Here is a 9,875-nt window from a genome sequence, read left to right on the forward strand (position 1 = left end):
TAAGAATATTATTTGAATTACCACCTTCTTTTACTGCAATTTGTTATACGTCTAATTTTAAATCATGATAATTACAGCCTCAATATTTTTATCAGTTATGAAATTGAAATCTTGTATAAATAAATTGGCAAACTAAGTAACTAATTATAACGAATTATATATCAAATTAAAGCTTAAAACCTATAGTTATTCCTGCGAATTGAAAATAGGATAAATAAGTTAAAATTAAAGGATTATTCATGACTATTGATGACTTAAAAATGCATTCTTTATATATAAAAATGATCTTTAATTGGTTCTAAGATATGAATATTGTAAGAATATAGGAAATAGTATTTGGTAAATGATAACGTGTTTTAAATAATACGATTCAATTTTTAATATTAAAAGTTTAATATGTAAATAAAATTTATATTAATGAGTTTATTATTTAAAAATATATGATCCTCTAAAACTCTTTCTTTTAGAGCTTTTTATCTTCTCTTTAAGTTTTTTAGACTCCTTTTTATTTGTCTGAAGATCAGAGACCGCTTGAGTGATTATTGAGGCAAAATCTTCTACTTCAACCAGTCTGTTTCTGTAAAAGAGTAAGTTGATTTATGTTCTTTCCTTAGTTTGTTGCTTTTCCATGCATGTGAACTACCTTAGCTTGCATGTGATGTATGAGTTTTCTATAAATTTTTTTGCTGATTAATGATTTTAATGATGTGTCATGATCATGTTTTTGTTGTTCGTAGGAGCATGTAGAATTTTATGTGCTTATAGAGCTGTCTTAGAACTCCTACAACTTTTTGGTCATCTGTTAGGTACGAGAAACTAGATTCTTTAGTTTACATGAGTTGGATACTATTGGTTGAATTTGGTATGTTGAACATGATTGTTGTTTTGTGTTGAATTGTATGGTGTGTTTAATTGCTTGAACCGAGTGTTGGTTGTGATTGGACTATGGTGATTGAAAAAGTTGATGATTTGACCATTTGAGCAAGTTGGTGTTCATTCTGACATTAAGAATTGTTTTTGAACCAAGCACTAAGTTAGAAATACCAATTTGATCATTTGAACAGGTCCATGGTTCTCCAAATGACATATTTGAAATGGTTGTTTTCTTATATGGCACTGAACGGGACTAATGTAGTGTTGAGCACTAGCTTGGTACTATAAGTCCAGAAGCAATTTTACTCCAAACCGCTAAGCTCCCATTTTTCCTACTAAGTGACTATTTTTGTGAATGGTCTAGCACTAAATGCTACTTTCCACTACAAGTCTATAACCATTTAAGCCTAAGTCGTTGAGCGACAAAATAATATGGTTGAGCAAGCCATTTTGCAATAAGAATGAAACTAAGCATCATTCTTCCTACTAAGCACCATTTTATATTCCATGCTTTTAGTTTAATTCTTTGGTTTTTTGGTATTGATCTGGATCATTCTTAATGGTGAGTATAATGACTATGTAAAGATATATATGACAACTTTTGATATGTTGATGTGTGATTTAGTTACTCAAAGAATTTCAAGGATAAATTTTATGTCTTGGTGATGTTTAATGTATGTTTGACATATCGGAGTTCAGAAAGGTATCCTGATATATTACCAGTCATTCAACTCATATAAAGATTAATAGGATGGGGTAGAGAATGACATGAGGTCTTTATCTTAGTCTTTTGGTCTTATGTGTGAAAGATTAACCTCGTGAGTAATATAACCCTTGTGTTTATGACTATGCAGAATATAAATACTACTATGAGTGTACACCTATAGTCAAACTCTATGTCAAAGCATGTATCTGGATAATTGAGTATAGAGTCATTTGTATGATTGTTCATATAAGTTATGGTATTTATATATGTTCTGCTAATATGTTATATATTTGCTTTAAATTGTTTTATGATGTTTCCGTTTGAACATTAGCTTACCCTTTCCTTCTTTTCTTTTTGTGATGTTTATCTTTTGCAATGATTACCTATTGGTGTGAACAAAAGATGAGTTAGGTGCTCACACGCCTTTGATAGAGGTTGAAGATGTTGTTGAGTGACCATTTATGTTTTAAAGAGTTACTTGTATAGCTATTCTTATCTTTTGAAAAACTTGTTTAGTTTTTCTGTGAATCCTATACATATACTATATTAGTATAGTTATTACTTTGGATAACCATATTAATACTTTGTATACTTCTATCTGCATTTATAATGTTTCATTTAGTAGTTTATAATATTAAATGGATGTTACAAATATCATCGTATAAATATTAATATAATCAAGGTTTAAACCCTCAAATTGTCCTAGTATTTGTAGGGGAATCTCAAGTGGCTCCTATTGTTGAAAATGGTCTCAATTGGGTCCTAATTTTTGAAAAATTGAGCCAATTAAGCCCTCTCTGTTAAGTCTTTACAAACGGCGTTAACATATGTTGACGTATTGCACTGTTAATACGCTGATGTTAAAGTTTTTTATTATGTGGGATTTTTATTTAATTTAAGACATTATGACATAACAAAGGGTTTTACTTATCTTCAAATTACGCCTAAAACCGAATCAGTCCAAAGGTCCACCGTCGACGGTCACCATTTTCAACCACAGTCTGCAATCAGTCCTTGCATCATCCCAACACAACAACGAACCACCCAAACCAGAACATAAAACCTCAACTCCTTCCACCACCATCATATTCTCCCTCACGGCCCAACATGTAGAACCACTCACTTATAATGCAAGCAGCAGATACCCCCAAATTCACAAAAAAAAACCCAATATTAGATCCCTAACCTACAAAGAAGCTCAGATGAACAATCCCAAAAATCTCGAATTGAAACAAAGAGCCTCGCGCCATGATATGCCGGAGGAAGAAAACCCTTGTCGTCGTAGAGACATTGCCTCCGAGACACCCACTGGCCGCGAATGATGAACATTGCGTCTGAGTTGCTAGTTTCGCATCCTCCTCCGTACTTGGGTCCTAATTTTTGAAAAATTGAGTCAATTAAACCCTTTTCGTTAAGTGTTGATGGACGACGTCAAAGTCTACTGATATGGTGATGATGATCTGGATGAATTTATTACATGGAAATCAATAAGAGCATGCCACGTTGCAGCCCCCTTTCCCCCCAAAAAAATTAGGGTTCCTGATTAGGCAAAGGGTTCGTCTGCTTCTCCTCCGCTACTACACCAATTGCGCGTACACCGCCCTCGACATCTTCATCGAAACACAGACTAAACTCCTCTGTTGCCCCTCTCTCCACAAACCTCTCCATTCTGCATCTCTTCCCCCTCCGACTCTCTATACCATAACTCCATCAACAAACTCGTTGTAGTAAATCCCTAATATGGGGAAGCAACTTTCTTTTTCCCCATCTCTAATTCGGGTTCGCCCTTGGGCGTTCTCTTCTTGTCCTTTGTTTTGATCTTCTATTTCGCACAAGGAAAGTGGTCGCAATGGCTATATGATAGCGCGACCAAGCAGAGTTCGTGGTGGCTCGCGGCGGCGTGTTGAGCGTTCTTCTTCTTTCCCCTCTTCTTGCGTTGTTTCGCGTTGCAAGAGTGGAGCTTCTTCCTAGACCCAATTGAGACCGTTTTCAAAAAATTAGTATCGAATTGAGACCATTTTTAGCAAGAGGACCCACTTCACATTTTTCCTACAAATACGAGAACCATTGGTTTTAAACCTATAATAAAAAATTCATAAACTTTAATACAAATATTTTATTAGATCATATGGATATAAAATTAATTGACGAAAAAAGAATATTACTAATATTTTTAAATGTTTTATTTTTAAATTAACCGATTACTAAATATATTGTTAGCATGTGAGTGGACTATGAACGTGGTAATAAAGACTAAAAGAATAATGTTATTAATATAGACAAAACTCCACAACTAATTTTCAAATATTGATTCACTTGTGATTTATTAGTAAAACAATATTTTCTCTTATATTTTTAGTTCCTAAATTTATATGTAAATTTTTTTTTTAAATTTGACATTTTTTGGTTTTTAAATTAAATGTTAATATGAAAATCATGTAAAAAAAATTATGTTATTAAATTAAAAAACTATATTTAATTATTTTTAAATTTTAAGAAAAGTATATTAAAAATGGGAAAAACAAATTTTAATTTTAAGTTCAAATTTATAACCTAAAAACATATTTAATTTTTTTTCTTATATCCGTTATAATAGTAAGAGTCGATATATCGATATTATAACTGATGAGTTCAAAACACTATATTATGTATAATTATCTTAATTTTTAAATTTTTGGATTATTTAGATTTGTTCAAAATAGTTATCACCTTAATGAAATTCACTTATAAATATGTTAAATACTTTTAATAAAGTTTTTCAAATTATATAGCTTTTCTATCCACATCTTTCAAAATCCAAAGTGTATCCTAATCAATTAAATCAATATGATATTTTATTATTAAATTTATACCATGTGCATAATACTGTATATTAATTGCATAGAATCTTCTTACTTTAGTTATAAATAAAACTTGTGTAGATAAGAAAAATTTTCGGATGTCACGTCCAGATCTTTTCACACTTTTCTCCAAGTCAGTTTAGGTTTCTAAACACTTTTAATCGAAATCCTTTTCTATCCAAGCTCCAAATAATCTGGTTTACCTGTTAAAGGCACTCTAACGCTCATTGCATCCACATGCACAAACAAGCAAATGTGAGCTAACGAAAACATGTTAAGACATACATCTTAATCATACAACATACACCTCATAATCATGCAACATATATCATAGTCATACTACACACATCCTAATCGTACTGCATGCACGAACATGATATTCATACTAAACCATATTGTACACACCAATATGCATTTCATACCAAACCATATTGCATACACCATTATGCATCACATACCAAACCATACTGCATACACCACTATGCATCACATATCATTCTTAAGGCCAACGCTCAGCGTCACTCCCATCACTCTTAAACAAAAGCTTATCAAGGTCGTTACACATTCTCCCGAATGTGTAGTGTTGCTTCCCACCACTCACTTAAAGAGCTTATCAAGGTAACTCCAACCACTCATTCAGTAACGCCATCTCAATTGTAACGAGCTTCATCGGACCAATACTTTGCGTCACTCTCATCACTCTATACAAGAGCTTATCAGGGTCGTTACACATTCTCCCAATGTATAGTGTTGTTTCCTACTAGTGCCGTCAAAATGGGTTGAAACCCGTGAGCCAACCCGGCTCACACGGGTTGAACCCGTGGTGGGTTGGGTTGGCTCACCAACCTACCTATTTTTTTAATTAAATTAAATTAATTATTTAAATCCTATTTCTTTTTATTGAAATCAAATTAATTAATTAATTATTCAAAATGCACAACCTTTACTTAGCAATAAAGTCTTTCGCGCTGCTGTCTTTCCAAAAGTTTCCATCTGCAAATAAAACCCTAAGATTATAAATTGGATAATATTATAGATGGAGATAAAGAAGAAGATGCTTCAAGAGAGCATAATACTATGGATTTATCCATTCAGGACTCCAATTTAATAGATGGATAATATTATAGATTGGATAATTCAGGAATATATCATTTGTTTTATCTTGTTTTTAGACCTATTTACAAGCATGACAGTTTTATCTTGTGCTATATATTTTTGTTAACGACTATATGTAGTTTCTTGGTCAAACGGTTATCTATATCTCATTAAACTAAATTTGGCAAAATTTTATGCTTGATAGCTTAGAATATATATAACAATATATTTCTTTTGTTTCATTTTCTTTTATATCAATTAGTCCAATTATTACTATTTCATTTTGATCGATCAAAGTAACATATTATAATTATCTAAGAAGAAGAGGGTGAAAAAAAAGTTAACTAAGTGAGCCAATGAGCCAACCCGTTTAACCCACCAACCCGTGGTGGGTCGGGTCGGGTCGGGCCGGGTTACCCATTTTGACAGCTCTATTTCCTACTACTCATCTAGTGAGCTTATCAGGGCATCTCCCACCACTCATCTAGTGAGCTTATCAGGGTCAACAACCACAACGCTTATTGTCCACCACTCATACGATGAGACCATTCAGGCCAACACATACATCACATAACCCATATCAAAATCATGTCATATCAGACATCTAACCTCATTTCATATTTACTGTGCATTCATATAGCACAATTCGGTCATGCTCAACAGACATATAACATCATCAAGTCACTAGAGCATACTTATCTCAGTTTCTCAAGCACAATGAAACTTATAATTCCAATCATGATTTCCACACATATTCATACATGTCTCATTCTCGTATCACTTAACAGTCTCACACAGACTATACAACAATCCCATGTTCATTCGATGCATTAAACAACATAATCATACACATATAATTCTTACAACATTTCATAGTCTCAAACTGAGTATATAATGTTTCCACATAAATCAGATGCATCAAGAACATAAACCATCCCCTTAGAATATCCCAAAATCATCACAAAATAGCTTAAAAACATCTGAGACAGACCTTCTGTCTCACATTATTTTCCCAACGAGTAGCTTCACTCGCCTAGTGAGTGGGCGCTCAAGCGCCCAAGGAGTGATGCTCAACGCTGGCCACTTTGGACATGGGCGCTCAACCCCGTGACAACCACCATTTACAATTCACACCGATCCAGATTGAAACAGATTCACTTTTCAATATACTCTACCAATTTCTCTAACATTCTGGACTTCCCAAACATCCAAATTCATCAACCATCATCCTAGATGCCAAAAATATTCACATACATCGCACACTCAACATATTTATGGTCTAAAATCACTTACAAATCCTACCTGAGCATACAAACTACCCTTGCTGAATCAGAATCACAAAACACTCGTAATTTCATCAGATATGAATTTGAACGAAAGCTACAATAGAATAAAATCAAAATATCATCCTAAAACCATCAACAAATTCAGAATATATCACAAAAGCCTGGTTTTTGCACCAAACTAGGCAAATATGCCTTCAATATTACCAAAATGGGCAAATTTTGACCCAAAGTGAAGTCGTGGGGGGCCAAAACGACTTCAAATGAAGAAGTCGTGCCCCCCTGCACGACTTCACACTGTTCATGTATTCAGTGTTGAAGTCGTGCACCCATAAAACGACTTCTGGGTGCTGTAATTGATTACAATGTACTAGTAATCGATTACAGAGTGGTGAAATCGTGACCCCCCTGCACGACTTCAAATGAGTAGGTAGAAAACGTACTAGTAATCGATTACGACACTTCTGTAATCGATTACCAGTGTGTTTGTGGTCCAAGAACCACTCTGGTAAGCGATTACAATGTACTTGTAATCGATTACCAGTGTGTTTTTGGTTGGTTTTAGAAAATGATTTTGCATTTTACATATGTTATGTATTGGTTGTGTTATACGAAAAGAGAAAATAAATATCTGCAATAAGAAATATTAATAGTAATATATCAATAATGGATTTGATTACAATTGGGTAAGATTAAGAAAAAACTAATGACAAAAGGGACAATTTCCCCTATGATGTCCTTCGTTGCGGCAGTAAGAGCATTTTTTTGGCTTATCTGGATTGGATTGATCCATTTCATTATGAAGCCTATTTGTAGATGGTCTTCCAGATGCCTTGCGTCGCATTTTAGGATCTGGTATGAAGTTTGGACCTGTATACGCAGACCAATAATCTTGATTTTGGATTGGGTGAAATTGCACTTCGTATGCCTTGAAAATGTTGTTAAGACTGTACACTGGATCAATTACTTGGGTTAGTGGGATATGCGAAAATACACAAACAGTAATGACATGATGACATGGGAGATGAGTAGCCTGGAAGTGACCCCAATCACACCACCATTCATTTAGGCTGACCTTGTAGGAAAGTGGAACAGGGCGGTAGTGGTGAGGTGTTGAAATTTCCTGAACATCAAATTCAGAATTTTCACGGTTGTAGCGATGAACATGACAAAATGCGGATTGTTGTTGATTTTTCCTAATGATGTCGGCGATTTGTTCAGGAAATTGGTGTCCTGCTTGTAGCATACAGTTCGCCTTTAATCCGCGTTCAACAAACCATGATTGTGTCCTGTCAAATGTTGTTCTGATGAGAGCACATATTGGTAATGAACGTGCTCCCTTTAAAACGGAGTTGGTGCACTCAACAAGATTAGTTGTCATATGTCCATATCTTCTCCCTCCATCAAAAGCCTGAGACCATTTTTGTAATGGGATTTTATCTATCCAATCAACTTGTTGTGGGTATTGGTTTCTCAATGCAGCAAGTTTTGCCGTCACAGTTGGTTGCTTGACCTCGTAAGCTGTAATGATGTAATGAATAAATAAATTAAAGAATAATGTTAACAAAATTATAAAAGTAAAAATGTATGAAGAATGTTTGTAGTAGTACCTAAATTGATGAATTGTTTTTTGAGGCCGTGATTTTTGAATCTGTTGTTGAAGTTGGATGCTAGATGACGTATGCAATAAACAGAGTTCAAACAATCTTCTTCCCAACCAACTTCTTCCGATCTCAAGGCCGATAGGATACCCTTTCCTCTGTCAATGATGATGCAAATATTTTGTTGATGGCAAACATGTTCTCGAAGTAGTTGAAAGAACCATATCAAGGCCTCCTTTGTCTCACCTTCTACAATAGCAAAGGCCAATGGGAAAAGATTTCTATTGCCATCTTGAGCTATGGCGGTGAGCAAAGTTCCATGATATTTACCTGTTAGAAATGTACCATCAACTTGGAGAATGTGTTTACAGTATTTGAATCCTTGTATACAAGGACCAAAAGACCAGAAAACTCTTTCCATAATATAGCAATTATTGTCGGTTTGTCCATCAATCTGCACTGGAGAACCAGTGCATTGTAAAATTGTACCTGGGTTTGCTTCCTTGACGGCATGCAACCACCTCGGCATGTGGTTATAAGAGTCCTCCCAGTCTCCAAACTCCATAGCAAGAGCCTTTTATTTAGCGATCCAAGCTTTTCTGTATGACACAGAATATCCGAATCGACCTTTAATATCTGCAATCAAACTCTTGATTGGAATGGATGAGTTTGTCCGGATTGAATTTGATATAATCGCGACAATGTGAGTACTATCAAGATTTGTATGATCTTCAGATAGTATTGTTGAGAAACACGAATGTTGTCCGTCTATATTTTTGATTTCCCAATATTTACGGACTTTGCTATAAGCTGCCTTCAAAGGCTATTGACAACCGTTGTGATATTCCACACAACGAATAACATAAATCTTGGGCTTCGATTCAACGACGGTGTATTTGTAACCGTTGGTTATGTGATAATGTTTGATTGCAGCAATAGTTTCTTCCTTTGACTGGAACTGCATATGTTCATTCAACTCTGCAACGACATGTGCAGATGATTGTGTGATGTGGTCGTCGTTGTTGTCATCTTCAAGTATGTTGTCTAATTCATCATCGGTGCTGAAGTCATCAATGTTATCTAATATCAAAGGTTGTTCGTCGATGAATTGCGATGATGAAGATGCTGGAAAGTTCCCTGATACCATAATGTTATAGATGTTTGGGAGAATATGTAAGATTGGAGTAGAAGGAGAGCTCTTGGGCGTGCAGTTTGGATGCGGAGATGGATTTGTTAAAGACTGATATATAGATATATATAGAAGTTGTGGGGAGGGGAAGGTGATAACAGTTGAAAAACTGTTATTTTCATGCTTAAAATTGATACTAAAAGCAACCTTTAACACTTAGAAACTAGCTTGAAATCATGTTTTTGGTCATATTTTTAGAAATAAGAGAGCTGGACAGGTTTATGCTTGATTTCAGTGTTTTATGCAGGTTTTAAGGTGAATTTGGTGAAAGAAATGAAGAAGGATAGA

At 34.5% G+C, this 9,875-nt stretch overlaps 1 pseudogene; it reads right to left on the reverse strand.

The window, feature by feature from the left end:
- Window positions 1-7,500: 7,500 nt before the first annotated feature.
- LOC108346541 (uncharacterized) lies at window positions 7,501-9,545 on the reverse strand (annotated as a pseudogene).
- Window positions 9,546-9,875: the final 330 nt, after the last annotated feature.

Source organism: Vigna angularis, chromosome 9 (genome assembly GCF_016808095.1).
Source record: "Vigna angularis cultivar LongXiaoDou No.4 chromosome 9, ASM1680809v1, whole genome shotgun sequence".
NCBI classification, from domain to species: Eukaryota; Viridiplantae; Streptophyta; class Magnoliopsida; order Fabales; family Fabaceae; genus Vigna; species Vigna angularis.